This window comes from Pinus tabuliformis, chromosome 3_2, assembly GCF_031772625.1.
Source record: "Pinus tabuliformis cultivar Carrire ecotype Pingquan chromosome 3_2, CPIR1, whole genome shotgun sequence".
In the NCBI taxonomy this organism is placed as follows: Eukaryota; Viridiplantae; Streptophyta; class Pinopsida; order Pinales; family Pinaceae; genus Pinus; species Pinus tabuliformis.
Window position 1 is genome coordinate 473,634,480 of NC_142302.1, and position 15,599 is coordinate 473,650,078.

Sequence of the window (15,599 nt, forward strand, 5' to 3'; positions counted from 1 at the left end):
GTGGTAATCAATATGCTCCACTCGCGTCTCCAATGCACGGAGGTGGTCATTTGTTCATTGGAGTTGTCGTCGAAGGCCATCTATGGAGTCCAGGGGTTCATTCTACGTGTGTTGGAGGTCGTTGATGTAGGCCACCAGTTCAATTCAATCATTGCTAACGTTGTTCCCTCAGAGTCTCCATGCTCAGATGGATATTTTTCAATTGTGCTGCAATGGATTCTAGGGTGGTTGGGGCCTCTACATGGCCCGGGGAGCGACCTAGGAACATGGTTGCCTCAGCATCAGAGTGGCGACTCTCGATCGACTCCGAGCCCAAACTGGGCACATCCTACAGCAAACAGTTTTCCATATAGTGACTGACTCCCCCTCTCTGAGCGTGACCTCTTTGTCTCTGCATACAGCCGACTCCTCCTCTGCTAGTTGCACCACCGTAGGGACGAACCTAGTTGCCTTGTGCAACCCACCACACAAGCCTAATATGGACCAAACAAAAAAATACACTACTTACCTCCCCAACGTCAGGGTTCACTGTATACCTGGTGCATTTCCCGTAACCCCCCCCCAATATCTACTGGCGAGCTGGGGGCGTGCTACCAGTCTCTAAAGTGGACAAGCTACTCTAGGGGAAGAGCCATGACCCAAATTCTCCGCCACACTACCTCTCCAAAGAAGCAATCTCGTTCCTGAAGTAGACCTAGAGTGAGGTAAGGAAAGCGAAAGCCCACCACCCACACTCTCCAACCCCAGGACTACAATTCTCATCGCAGCTATTCCAGTTCTCTCTTAGATACCACAGCCAAAGTGCTTGCAAGTTCTAGTCCCCCGCATACCCGCCTGCACCTAACTCGTCCTGTACCGTCGCCCCAAGCCTTCGCCTGAGCTAGGACACTAATACCTCACTGCTCTCCTGCACCCAGCACTCCCTCCTCATCGCCCAACAACTACAAATGGCCACCCTCCTACCTTTGATGCACATTAAGTAACGCTTGCAAGAGGAGCCCATGTCCCAATGGCCTTTATGACATTCGTGTTGCGCGTGGAGGCCCATCTGGCTCCACATTCCAATGCTCAACCACCTGTCACGATGATTGGACACCCCCATCGGGGATAATAGTTAACTAAGTTAATTTGACTTAGTTGACTTGGTTAATTCGAGTTGGGAGTCTATCTAGAGTCATGTAGAGTGGTTCTTAAATTTTAGGGGCCCAGGTTGAGTTCTTTTGAGTTTTAATTATTTAATTCATTTTAACTGAGTTAAAATCAGTTAAAATAGTTCCAATTGATGGAGGAATTAGTGGGAGATGCAGTAGTGGGGTGTAACCAACACTGCTCAACCAGTAAGCTGAAGATTCACTCATAATTAACTCATGCATGTGAAATCAGAGAAAGACCCAGTTGAGATTGGAGTTTAGGGACAGTGTACTATCAGTTGTAAAATCATCTAAATTAAACAGATGGTGCATGCAATCAGAAGAAGGCCTAAAATAAATCATTCCTTAATTAGAAAACTCATTAATTTTAACCATTCGAATTGCCTTTAAAAGGAGGAATGAAGGCACAAGTTTAATCATTGTTTTGGTGAGCACGAGTTGGTGAGACCAAGCAATAGGAAGCACAAGTTTGTGTATGGATCTTGTGAGGGCAAGGAAATAGGGGCTTGGCAGGCAACAAATTTAGCTAAGTATTGGCTAGAGCTTGTTTGTGAAGTAGTAAGATAGTTTGTGATAGTGCAGAGTTTGATAAGGCTCGAGCAACACATTGTAATCTTCTTAAAGTTTCTGATTAATGCAATATATAGATAGCAGGGGTTTTTAGTTGTGGCTTTCCCCATAAAATTATTGTGTTATGAGTGATTGAAATCTTCCTTTTTCAGCTTCAGGACTTCATCGATTGTTTCTGTTTCCGCTTATGAGTAGAGTAGATTCAAGTTAATTGTTTTAGCATATTACAATCTAGAATTTAAATCTACAAGGAATGTCTACATGGTATCATGGTACAAATCACTATAGAAGAGAAGAATTCAAAGTTGTCCTTGCAGATTGATGGAGCTCTAGTTTAGGGCAGATCCAGAAGACCCTATGTGTAGAATTATTAATGAAGCAAGAAGGTTGCTAATGGGAAGATTAGTGAGTCAATGTTTAGTGGCACGAAAATGAGTTATTATCATTAACATTGGTAGATTGAGTAGCAAAGATATTTCCTATAGGGAGATCGAGACTCAGAGGGAGTCTAGTTTCAGAGGGAACAACCCTATGGAAGCTAGTACTTTAGGATTTAGGGAGATTAGACTCATTATCGCAGTAGTTGCAATAGCAACAACAGTATGAGTAGATCAGATTTAGCTCATGCATGCAAAGTCTTTTGGAGCAAGGCAAAGGTTAGAGAATTGATGGTTGAGAGGGAGCATGAATTACCTCTCAACATGCAGCCTCAAAAAGTTGTGGAGCAACCATAAATGGAGAAGCAGAGAGGAGACCGAGTGGAGAAATCTACTCAAGCAAAGACATCCAGTAGGGGGAAGTTTCGAGCCAAGTGGGTAGAGGGAGCACATGCAGCCAAACCTCCAAGCGAGAGGTGGGGCGATGTGAAGTAATAGTCTCAGGAGTGCAAAAATTTGGGCAGGATCAATTGAGGTGTTTTTTGTCTCATGGATCATTACCTTGCTACGGGGACCCACATTATTCAGTAGCACAGGGATCAATGTCAATTAGATATTGAGGAGTGCAAAACAATGTTGAAAGCAAAGCAAGAAGGCTCGGTAGTAGAGTTAGCAACAACACATTTTTCCTAGTAGACAGTTGCAGACACGGTTGATTCAATTTTATTTTTTTGGATGCTTTTCGGTTGTAGATGTTACAGTAGCAACATCAACAGTGACAAATGTTGCATGCAGAACATTCCAAAGGTACCAAATCAGGATAGAGTTGAATTCCTTTCTTGTTGAGAGGGAGTGTTGAAAATAGCAACAAGAAATGTTAAAAATAACACCAGGAAAAAATTCAAATTTAATTTGTCCTTGAATTAAATTGTAATTCTCATTCTCATAGCAACTTGTAATAGTTAACTAAGTTAATTTGACTTAGTTGACTCAATTAATTAGAGTTGGGAGTCTATCTACATTCATGTAGAGTGGTTCCTAAATTTTGGGGACCTGGGTTGAGTTATGTTGAGTTGTAATTATTTAATTTAGTTTAACTGAGTTAAAATTAGTTAAACTAGTTCCAACTTATGGAGTAATTAGTGGGAGATCCAGTAGTGGGGTGTAACCAATACTGCTCAATCAGTGCAGACCAAAGAAAGACCCAGTTGAGATCGGAGTTTAGGGACAATGTACTATCAGTTGTAAAATCATCTAAATTAAACAGATGGTGCATGCAATTAGAAGAAGGCCTAAAAATAAATAACTCCTTAATTAGTAAAGTCACTAATTTTAACCATTTGAATTGCCTTTAAAAGGAGAAATGAAGGCACAAGTTTAATTATTGTTTTGGTGAGCACGAGTTGGTGAGACCAAGCAATGGGAAGCACAAGTTTGTGGATGGAGCTTGTGAGTGCAAGGAAATAAGGGCTTGATAGGCAACATATTTAGCTAAGTATTGGTTGGAGCTTGTTTGTGAATCAGTAAGATAGATTCTGATAGTGTAGAGTTTGCTCGGGTTTGATCAAAGCATTGTAATATTCTCAAATTTTTTGATTAATGCAATATATAGATTACAGGGGTTTTTAGCTGTGGTTTTCCCTAGAAAATTATTGTGTTATGTGTGATTGAATTCTTCCTTTTTATGCTTCATGATTTCATCGATCGTTTATTGTTTCCGCTGATGAGTAGAGTAGATTCAAGTCGATTGTTTTAGCATATTACAATATGCAGTTTGAATCTACAAGGAATTTCTACATGGTATCAAAGCAAGATTTGTAGAAATTTTTACACTGAAGTCGGGAGGTCAGGTAGTTTGACAGTCGTGAATGTTGAATTCGGGGGTCAAGATGATTATTTATAAAAAAATCAGTCACTCCATGTTGCTAGTCGGGTGGTCGGAAGGTGTATTGATTTTTTACAAAATGTTTCTAGATCCAACTTCCGACTTAATTTTCAAAAAAAATGTTTAAGGATTTTGTTTTTATGCATTTTGTGATGAAAAAAAGAAAAAATTGCAGAACAAACAAATAAAGGAGACTAGACTTTCAGTAACTGACTTTGAAAGCATGAAAAATACAAAATTATTGTCGGGATTCTCACGTCTTTTCTTTTTTTTTGGGTGAGTCAATCGTACAGTCGGGAGGTCAAGCAGTCAGCCATTTTTTGTTGTTTTATGATTCATTTATTATATCGTGACCTGGACTAAACCATAGTCGAGTGAACTCATTAGGTCAGGTAGTTTCACAGTCTGACGATGCGGAGCTCAGTAGGTCGGCCTGATTATTTATAAATAAAAAATATCGTGGTCAGCTCGAGTTCCTAGTCATGTGGTCAGAAGGTCGGGTAGTTGGGAGCTTGTACCTTTTGTACGATTTTTTTTTGGACTTGTGACTTAAGTCTTGAAAAAAATGTTTAAAGCTTTTGTTTTTATTGATTTTGTGACGCAGAAAGGGAAAAAAGATTGTCGTAAACATGACACCAAGAATGCAAAGTATTCGATGAATATTTAGATTATAAGTTTCATGCCAAAAAATTACAGAACAAAGAAATCTAAAAGACTGGATTTGCCTTTGTCCAATATGATGTCAAAATATTTTATTATGTGCACACTGGCAATTATTCTCTTGACTCTCAGCTCAATTATTGATATCATAAGTCTATATGCTATGTGACATTATAAAGTCTTTCTGGAATTTCAGTGATTGTTTCTCAAAGCCTATATTTCTTGTATGTTTGTGTTTACATTTATATCTAGCAATAAATTTATATCTAGTTACAATTGTATTCAGAGCAAAACACTTAAGACAGTTGAATACAAGAACATAATGTAGCAAGGAAACACAAATGCTTAATCTATTTTAGATCCCTATCGTGCAACAACGTATTGGAGCTCTTATATGACAAAAATGGATTGCTCCATTACAATTGCATTTAAAAAAATCCAGCAAAAATCGTATATCTTATCGAGACAACGAATTGAAGCTATTCACAAACTTGGAAACACATTGATAAATATACAACAAATGTCAAGTGGACAAAAAATGCACATTGTTTTGTGTTTGTCTTTGTATTCAGCTTCTATAAGAACAAATTTCATGAACACTGCTCGAGCTGGAGAAATAATATATGTTCTAAAAGGACCTATTTTGTTAGAACAACAATCTGATATCTCTAATTTCTCTAGTTGTAGTTGTATTCAAAGCTAAATACTTGAGACAAATGAATACAAGAACATATTAATTGACAGAGAAGTTTTTGACGAAATGTGCAAGTATTTTGCCAACTCCTTGTGCTAGCTTTGTATATAATAACTTTTCCGCTGGGACTCTGGGCACACTCAGTGTGCAACCAAGGTTCAACATGGAATTCATTGTCATGTTGTACTTCGTCTTATAGGCATACCAGTTTTCATGGACATAATGATAACAAGAAACAACACTACAACGAAAACTAGTGGAATGTATCTTATTGAGGAAACATGTATAATAATGCTCAAAATAATAGTAACTTTAATGTGCCATATATAGTGATAAAAAAATTTAACAAAAAATAGATGTGTCTGTTATATTATAAGCATTACCAATGCGAACAGGGATCACAACAAATTTATGACTGCAAGAATTGATATGCTTGCATACAATTTACATAAGGAATTGTTGACATGTGGGAAAAATCATCTTGCAACAAGTTAGTATGCGCTCAATCAAAGTTCCAAAGTTTTATTTTTATTTTTTCATTTTCTATGGCTACATAGCACCTATAACAAAGGTCCCACTGTCTATTTAAAACTAAAATTAAACTAAGATCTACAGTTCAATCCAACAATTAATGGCCATGAATATAATATTTTGAAAGATAATCAAAATTTTGTATGTGGAAATTTTGGGCCACTCTTGTTAGATAACACAATATATATCCTAGCTTCAATTACTGAAGCAACTGACCCATGCAAATGTGCATAACAATTCTCACTTTGACACTTTGACATATTGTTAATTGAGCAAATCTTACTTGAACAAGGCTTGTAGATCTATGGACAAAATATCAATGATTGTGATGATTGTTTGTTTGAGTCTATTTGTACACTTACACCATGTTTTGATATGTTTAATATGAGAAAAAACAATTGTACAAGTATTTTATAATTGTTTAATTTTCAATGAGAATATTGCTACCAATTTCTTACAACAACACATGGATACTAGAAACATTGAACAAGAGCAATCTATCGATGATTCACAAGCTTATACTATAAATTTATTACTGCCATATGCATATCGACATATAAAGGAAAAAGGCTTTGCAATACAATGAATTTGTGAACTAGTTGATGTTAACATATATATCTGCAATATATAAACAAAAGATATTTTCTTAAGACTCTATTCATCAAACACTTGCTCCAAAGTCTTGTACATTATGCATGTACCAATATCAACTACAAATGCACATTTAAACAACGATTTAATCAGTATAAATACTAGCAATTAAAGGATTTAAATGAGCATAACACCACAAATAATATCATGAAATTTAAATTCCTAATTGGAATTGAATTCACAAGATTGAACATATAAGTTTTGGCTGAAGATTTAAATAAAAATTAAAAAAAAAAAATGGGTTTTGATACTATCCAGCCATTTTTTTAGTATTTTCTGGAATATCTATACATGCATAATTTAAAGTAAATAAATAACAATTTCTATGTCATAAAGGAGAGCAAGTTTGCCTACATTTGAGTATTGTATTGCAATGATAAACTAGCAATATGTAAATCTACAATTTTTTAATTTATGATCATGAAAAGATGTAAATTGCAATATTTTCTTAAGGAATTTTAAACATAATTATCAAATATTCATGTGGAATTAGAGACATTTATTAAGTAATTAAAATCACGCACTGACATAAATGCCACAATTCATCACACATGAGCATTGAAAATGGTATTGAAAAAAAGATGACATGTCAAAATTGATTAAAAGCATCCAAGTATGTAGTCTTCAATGATTATGGACCCTTTGCACCAACACATAGAGGTCTATAAATACTAAAATATAATAAAATAAAATAGGTCTTGGAACATGAAATCAAATAGTTTTTTCTGAAAGTAAATACTAAATTCTAAAATGTTGTATGTTTAATTGAAATCTGGCAGGCAAACAAGCATCTTCTCCTCATCTTCAGAGTCTTCGTAATTGATACTAAGTAGCAAGTCAGGTGCATGTACTTCAATATAAGCTGCCCATTGTGAATATAACTCGTACAGTGTAGAGAAATAAATGGGAGGAAACTGATTGATGTTGATCTGACAGTTGACAATTAATCCTTGTGCCTTTTTCTTCTTCTTCTTATATTTGACCTCAAACTTGGCAATAAGCTTGATTTTCTTAGAAGGAAGTTGCGGAAATTTGTGGAAACTTTGTTGTGTCTAAACTATAATGTTTTTTATTTCTACCTAGTCCTTGGCAACAAGATCTTTTGTGGGTTGTTTTAATTCTCATGGAACTGCTTCCTTTAATGACTTGCTACCTGATAGGTCAAATTCTTCTATAAAGTTTGTTCCTTTTTCCCAAATTGATAAACATTGCTCATATGTCGTTTGTATGCATGCTCTGATTTCTTTTTGCTCTTTCTCCCTGCAACTTAGCGAAGCAAGCATCAATCTTTTATCTCTCTTAAAAACTCTTGGAATTTCAGTAGATTGAAATTCGTTTTCCCAGTCAAGTATATACATAAACTTTCTTTTAATTGATTTGTCTTCTTCTACCAATGAATCAATTCTTTCACTTAAATCTTTAATTTCTTGATAAAATATTGAGATTTTATCCATTTTTTTATAGAAGTTTGATTGATTCTTCCTTAAAATTAGACAAATTTGTAAAGCTTGATCTTTGAAAATGTTGAAACTCTGTGCTGCCTATTCGTTCTCATTTAGTTGATATTTAAGAGATTCAATTTTCTGTTGCAAAGTGTGACAATAATTGCATAATTTTTTTTTGCTTCTTCCTTCCAAATACGAGTTTGATCTGCATGTAATTTTCTCAATTCCTAAATCTCTTGTTCATGTTTTGCATTTGCTTGTTCCAATTGTTTCTGAAAATTCTTTTGCAAGTTTTCTCTTTCTACAATAAATCCTTGAATTAAAGTAGCAAAATTTCATTGCGAGTTTTCTTCACTAAACAATTCATTTTTCTTCAAATTTTCCTCCAAAACTTTAATTTTATGTAAATTGTCCTCATATTAAGTTGCAAGCCCATTCAAATGATACTCATTGTAATTGACAAAAGCTCCTAAAGCTTGGGAATATTCTTGAGCTTTTTCTTTTACGTCTCTCTGAGCTTGCCAACTGAATTCAGATACAATTTCCAGAGTATCATGTTTTCTTTTCTTTGTTATTCGGACAACTGATTTTGTTTGAGTATTAAAATAATAATTTGTCGAAGAAGGAATAGTATCTGCAATTGGCTCTAATTCAGAAATTGGTTTAAACAACAATGATTCCCAAGGAATATTAGTAGAAATCAGTGTTACTAATGCCCGAGGAGATACAGTAGATATAGTATCCAATATGTTATATGATTCCTTTTTTTGCTCATTTTCCTTGGTATTGGTTTCAGTAGATACCTGTTTTTCTTTCTCCTTAGGTACTTCCATTTCTTTCACTTTTGCACTTTCTCGTTTGTCATTTCTTTGTTTTCTTAGGATAATTAATGACAATAATCTCATGTTCAGTTGTTTCTTCTTTTTTTTGGAGTCTTTGCTCTTCCTATACCTTCCTATTACTCTTTTAGATTTTGTATTGATGTAGATTCAACTTCTTTACCTGTGACAACAAAAGCTTCTAATTTTTCAATTTCCATTGCTTTTCCCTTTTGAGAAACAATAGAAGGTTCTGAAGTGAGTTCATTGAAATTAAATTGCAAAAATTCAGTAGAATTTAACTCTTCAAATGAATGTTGAGGTGTAGAAACTTTTCCTCTAGGAATTTCTTCATACAGTTCCTCTCTAAATGCTTGCAATTGTCATCTTGATTCACTATCTAAGAGTTTGCCTCTTTGGACAACTTACTGAAAATCATGAATGCATATAAAAACCACATTGAAAGGTGGTTCCTAATGAATAATTTTTTTATTATAACTATTGTTATATAATGATATCCAATGAAATCTTGAGGATCATAGTCATAATGGGGCAAAGTAAATAACCAAATTTCCTCAAGCTCTTCGGCTTCTTTGATTTTGTGCCCTTTGTCTCGGATATTAATGTCACCAAACTTTATTGGAAAATTAGGCCAGAGTTTCTTTTGCAGCTTACTCAATTTTTTGGCTTGCCCATTCAAAACAACTTGATTAGCCACTTCTCTCAAAGCAAGTCTTTCCGGAATATATCGGGGCAGAAGATGGGGACCAACTTCACTGCCAAAAACTCTGATGTAGGAAAATAATTCTTCAACAAACTAGTGACCTATTGATTCTAGGCCTTCTTTCAAATTATCACTTATTTTGGGAGGTATTGTTCCAAACAAGACTTAATGCAAAGGAACCAAAAGATAGTGGCAAATATTGTAAAAATGATATTTAAAATTAGACTCCCATAGAATAGGAACATAATTTTGAATCAGTAGTTGTTGGTCTGATGTGCAATTCCATTTCGTGAGGGGAAAAGACACCGAGGCAATAACAACGTCTAACAAATAAGCAGACATGCAAAAAATATAATTGAACCCAAGGGAGATGACACTAACAGTTTCATTGAATCGGTGATATTCTCTGACAAGAGGTCAACCCAGTTTAGGCGTTTCCCCTCATTCAAAATTCTATGGATTTGGGATCCATTTAATTTTACAATACTCAGGATCTTGTTCCCCATATAATCTTCTTAGCATTTTAATAAGAAATCTAATAGGCTTCTTAAAAATAGCTATTGGATACTCATTTATTCCTTTGAGCGTCAAACCTTATGCTTCTTATCTCAACCAGTCTTCAATTACTATTGTTGAAGATAGCAACAAGAAATGATAAAAATAGAATCCAGAAATTCCAATTTTAATTTGTCCTTGAATTAAAATTGTGAATTAAAATCGGATTTAGTCTCACCAGTTGCTTGGAAATAATTAATTAATTCATTATGGATAAATTAGTTGGAGAAATTCAAGTCAGAAGTCTTTCTGAAGTCATGCAACAATTATCCCTTAAATTAAGGAGATTATCCCTTAATTAAGGAGATAAGATTGAGTTATATTTGAGTTGTAATTAGTTAGCTCAGTTTACTGAGTTAAGTCCGGTTAAATTAGTTCCAAACTGTTTGAAGAACTAATTATGAGTTATTAGTCAGTTAATGCATGCATGCACTCAACTAGTGTACTCCAGATAACTAAAGATTCCCTCATCAGAAACTCATGCATGTCTATTCTGAGAAAGACCCAGTTGAGTTAAATGTCAAGGACAATGTATTATCAGTTGCATGTGTTTTCCTATAAAGGAAACTCATGCATGCAGTAAAGGTAAGGTTCCTTGAGGATTATGTAGTTCATACAGGGTGTGAGATCAGTTTTCCACTTGGTTGGAGAAGATCATCCCAGAGGAACAATGTAAGGAAATAGGAGCTTGGAGGGCAGAGGAGAAGGCTTGAGAGAAGCTTTGATTGCCTGTGAGCATCTGTGAGGATTGTACTGAGAGCTGGCTAGCTGTGAGAGCTAAGGCTTTGTATAATTCCTATGTATTTCCACCTTGTATAATAATATAGATAGTGGGGTTTTTAGCTGAGGCTTTCCCCTGAGTATTTTCATGTGTATTGTGCATTGACTCTTCTTCTTCTGGTTATATGTGTTCAACTCGATCTTGCTTGATCTTTAAGCTTCCGCAAATTGATAGTAGAAGTAGATTATAGTATTTTGCTTTGGTTATATTGCATTATCGGGTTAATCTACAGTCAATTTTTCTACATGATCTTAGAGTGAGATTTGTAGAGAATTTTCAGAATTTATACATGGTATCGAAGCCAAGTTTATCGGAGTTGTGAACAGTATACGGAGAAGAGAATTCAAAGTTTGAAATTCGAGGTTGCAGGTGCAAATTGAATTCATATCATCCTTCAATTGAGATGGGACATTATGCAACTAATTGCTCATCGAAGAAGTCCAAGAAGGGATCCTCGGAAGGATTGGAAGGTGAGGCATTAGCCTCTCAGTTCGAAATGGACTTTACCCTCATCGCATGTATGGTGTCATCGATGATGGGTTGTGTTTGATATCTTGACATTGGAGCCTCATTCCACATGACTAGTGATAATATTTTATTCAGTGCCTTGGAGGAGAAAGACCTCAAGATGTGCATGGAGATGGGTGACGACGAAAGGTATAGTGTTTCAGGAGTGGGCACGATTGCTTTTCAGAGGGAGCATGGACCTCCTATCACCTTGACAGATGTGAAGTATGTGCCTAGACTGAAGAAGAACTCAGTATCGGTCGCGATGTTGGAGGACAAAGGCTACGATGTTGTCTTCAGTAAAGGAAAGGCGTTCCTTAGACATATCACCACGAGATAGGTGAAACATATCGGTTCACGAGTCAAGAAGCTGTATGCTCTTGGGTCAAGATGCATGCAAAGCCTTGAGGATCAAGGCAAATGTTAGAGACTTGGTGGTTGAGAGGGAGAGTAAATTACCTCTCAACATGTAGTCCCAGAAGAAGTCTCAGACAATTGTGGAGGAGCCACAATTGGAGAAGTGGGCAGAGGGATCACATGCAGCCATACCTCCAGGTGTGAGGTGGGGCGATGTGAAGTGATAGTCCCATGAAGGCTGAAATTGGGCAGGGTCCATTGAGAGGTTTTATCTCATGGATCGTACCTTGCTACGGGAGCCCAAAGTACATAGTAGCGAGAGGAATCAGTGGGATTGATGCAGTCAGAGATCAAAGTGACAGAGGCTAGAGTAGTCAGATACTAAAGAGCGTAGAGAAGGATTGACAATAGTGCAAAAAGGCAGAGTCAGCCGAAGCGCAAAGTTTTCAGTTGATAGAGGCAATAAAAGTTAGAGACTTTGATGACAGATTCATCATACTGATTCATGTTGGATTTTTTTTTTTTGGAGTTGTTGGAGCAACAACACTAGAGAGAAGTGTTGCATGCATAACATTCCAAAGGTTCACGATCGGGATCAAGTTGAATTCCTTTCTTGTTGAGAGGGAGTGTTGAAAATAGCAACAAGAAATGATAAAAATAGAATCCAGAAATTCCAATTTTAATTTGATCTTGAATTAAAATCGAATTTAGTCTCACCAGCTGCTTGGAAATAATTAGTTAATTCATTATGGATTAATTAGTTGGAGAAATTCAAGTTAGAAGTCTTTCTGAAGTCATGCAACAATTATCCCTTAAATTAAGGAGATTTTTCCTTAATCAAGGAGATAAGATTAAGTTATATTTGAGTTGTAATTAGTTAGGTCAGTTTACTGAGTTAAGTCCAGTTAAATTAGTTCCAAACTGTTTGAGGAACTAATTGTGAGTTATCATTCAGTTGATGCATGCATGCACTCAACTAGTATACTCCAAATAACTAAAGATTCCCTCATCAGAAACTCATGCATGTCTATTCTGAGAAAGACCCAGTTGAGCTAAATGTCAAGGACAGTGTACTATCAGTTGCATGTGTTTTCCTATAAAGGAAACTCATGCATGCAGTCAAGGTAAGGTTCCTTGAGGATTGCGCAGTTCATACAGGGTGTGAGATCAGTTTTCCACTTGGTTGGAGAAGATCATCCCAGAGGAACAACGCAAGGAAATAGGAGCTTGGAGGGCAGAGGAGAAGGCTTGAGAGAAGCTTTGATTGCCTGTGAGCATCTATGAGGATTGTACTGAGAACTGACTAGCTGGGAGAGCTAACGCTTTGTATAATTCCTATGTATTTCCACCTTGTATGATAATACAGATAGTGGGGTTTTTAGCTTAGGCTTTCCCCTGAGTATTTTCATGTGTATTGTGCATTGATTCTTCTTCTTCTGGTTATATGTGTGCAGCTCGATCTTACTCGATCTTTAAGCTTCCGCAAATTGATAGTAGAAGTAGATTATAGTATTTTGATTTGGTTATATTGCATTATCGAGTTAATCTACAGTCAAATTTTCTACATGATCTTAGAGCGAGATTTGTAGAGAATTTGCAGAATTTCTACAACTATATCATAATTCTCTTGACATTTCTTCAAGAAAATACTTAGAAACTTATGAAGGAACTCAAAATTAAGTGAGATTTCTGGGGGACTGAGCTTATATATGGCTGATAACACTTAATATTTCCAGGAGGCTATCACAATTTCTTGATGGGAAAATATTGTTCGGGTTTTAATATCAGCGTGAGAAAGAATCCATGAAATCATGTCATAATAGGGAAAAATTATGGCCTTAGTTTCTACTTTATGTAACTCCATTTCTCTGATTGCTTCAAATCGTTTGTTCTTTGTTTCAGTAACTCTTATGCTTTTTAACCATTCTCTTTGCTCAAAGAATTCAAATATCTCCTCCCAGCTCATCGTACCTGTTTTTTGCATCTTGTAGGTTGAATATGACATGAGTAATGCACCGAAGTTCACTTGTTGTGCTAGTCCAACATCCATGCCCTTAATCTTTTCTTTAATTTGCTCTATTTGTTGCTTTATCGCTGCAGATTTCCCCCTTTTTCCCATTATATAATCTGTAAATAGTAATAGAAGATATATAACTTTTTCTTATTTAAAATTTGAAATTGAATTCAATAATTTCTAAAAGAAATAACATTATGCTTACATAATTTTTTTGAAACTGGTACTGTGTTTCCTTAATTCAGTGCTTCTTGCAATAGGACTTAACAACAGAGCATGCAACCAGAACACCCTAAAAATCTTAAATTTGCAATTGGAGATTTTGCATTTTATGAGCTATAAACATTAACAAATAATATATATGTTTTGATTATTCGATATTTGGAATTGAATTCAACAATTTGTAAAAAACATAACATTATGCTTGCACATAAGTTTTTGAAATTAGTATTGTGTTGGCTCAATTTAGTTCTTCTTCAAACAAGAGTTAAGAGAACAACATGCAGGCCAAAGACCGTAAAATCTTAAATTTTCCGCTAGAGAGTTTCCCTTTTTGGCATTTTATGACCTATAAATGCCAATACAACATACATAAGTTTTGCTAATTTAAAATCTGAAATTGCACTCAAGAATCTCCAAAAAAAAAGATGTTATGCTTACAAAGAGTTTTTTGAAACTGGTACTCAGTTCTTAATTCAAACTTTTTTCGAACAATACTTAAGAAAAGAGCATGCAGGAAGAATAACCTAAAATCTTAAAATCGTATCTAAAAAAACGCAAAAATCACAAACGAACGTGTGCATTAATTCCCTGTAAACATGCTAACTGTTTCTATTTTTGGGAATCAAGAAAGCATTAAAAAAGTTATTATTGATTTAACAAATAATCAATTGAACATGAAAATATAAATTTTGAACACCTTTATTAAAAAGTGCACTGCACACAAATCAACAAAAATAGTATTTTATTCGCATGATGGGATGATTCTGAGGTCGGGGGGTCGTCCAGTCAAACATTTTCTTATTTTATGATTAATTTATAATATCTCGATTCCGACTATACCATAGTAAGATTTTATCTTTATTGCGTTGATCTTACAGTGGGGAGGTCAAACAGTCGAATGTTTTTGTTTGTTTGTTTTCAGATTCACTTATTGTATCCCAACCCTGACTATACCATAGTCGAGTGGTTTCATTGGGCTGGGTAGTTTGAAGGTTGAGCAATGCCGGGTTTGGAGGTCGCCCGAATTATTTATAATAAAATTCCTAGTCATCATGACTTGCTAGTCGCGTGGTCGGAAGGTCGGGTAATCCAAAGGTTAATTTTTTTTTACAAAATGTTTCTCGATCCATAAACCTAATAAGAGGAATGCAAATTATTGCCTGAATTTTTAAATTATATCTTTTGTATCAAAAAATTATAGAATATGGGTCATGGAATGAGTAAGTATTGCTTTTTGATTTTGAATCACAAAAAACATTAGCAGTAACACAAAAGTTTTTTATTCTTCTTGTGTTTAATTAGTTTATGTTCATGTCTTAACTACAAATGAGAATGAAAAATGACTCACATATGCAATTCTACCTTTAGCTCTCGTGTGTTATTTACTTAATATTAACAATAAAGACTCAATTTGTAAATGTCTAAATAATTTTTTGGATTCTAGTTACTTGAAACTAGCAATCAAGGCTAGATTCAGTAATTTCTAAACAATTGTTTACATGTGTCATAGTTAAAATTACTAATATAAATTGTGTTTGATAACCACGAAGCAAATAGTTCAGGCAACTGAAAGCATATTATATACTTGATATGCATAGAACTATTCTCCAAGTAAAATAGAAGGTTGTTTTGATTTTTTTTCCAAAGCAATCAAAGA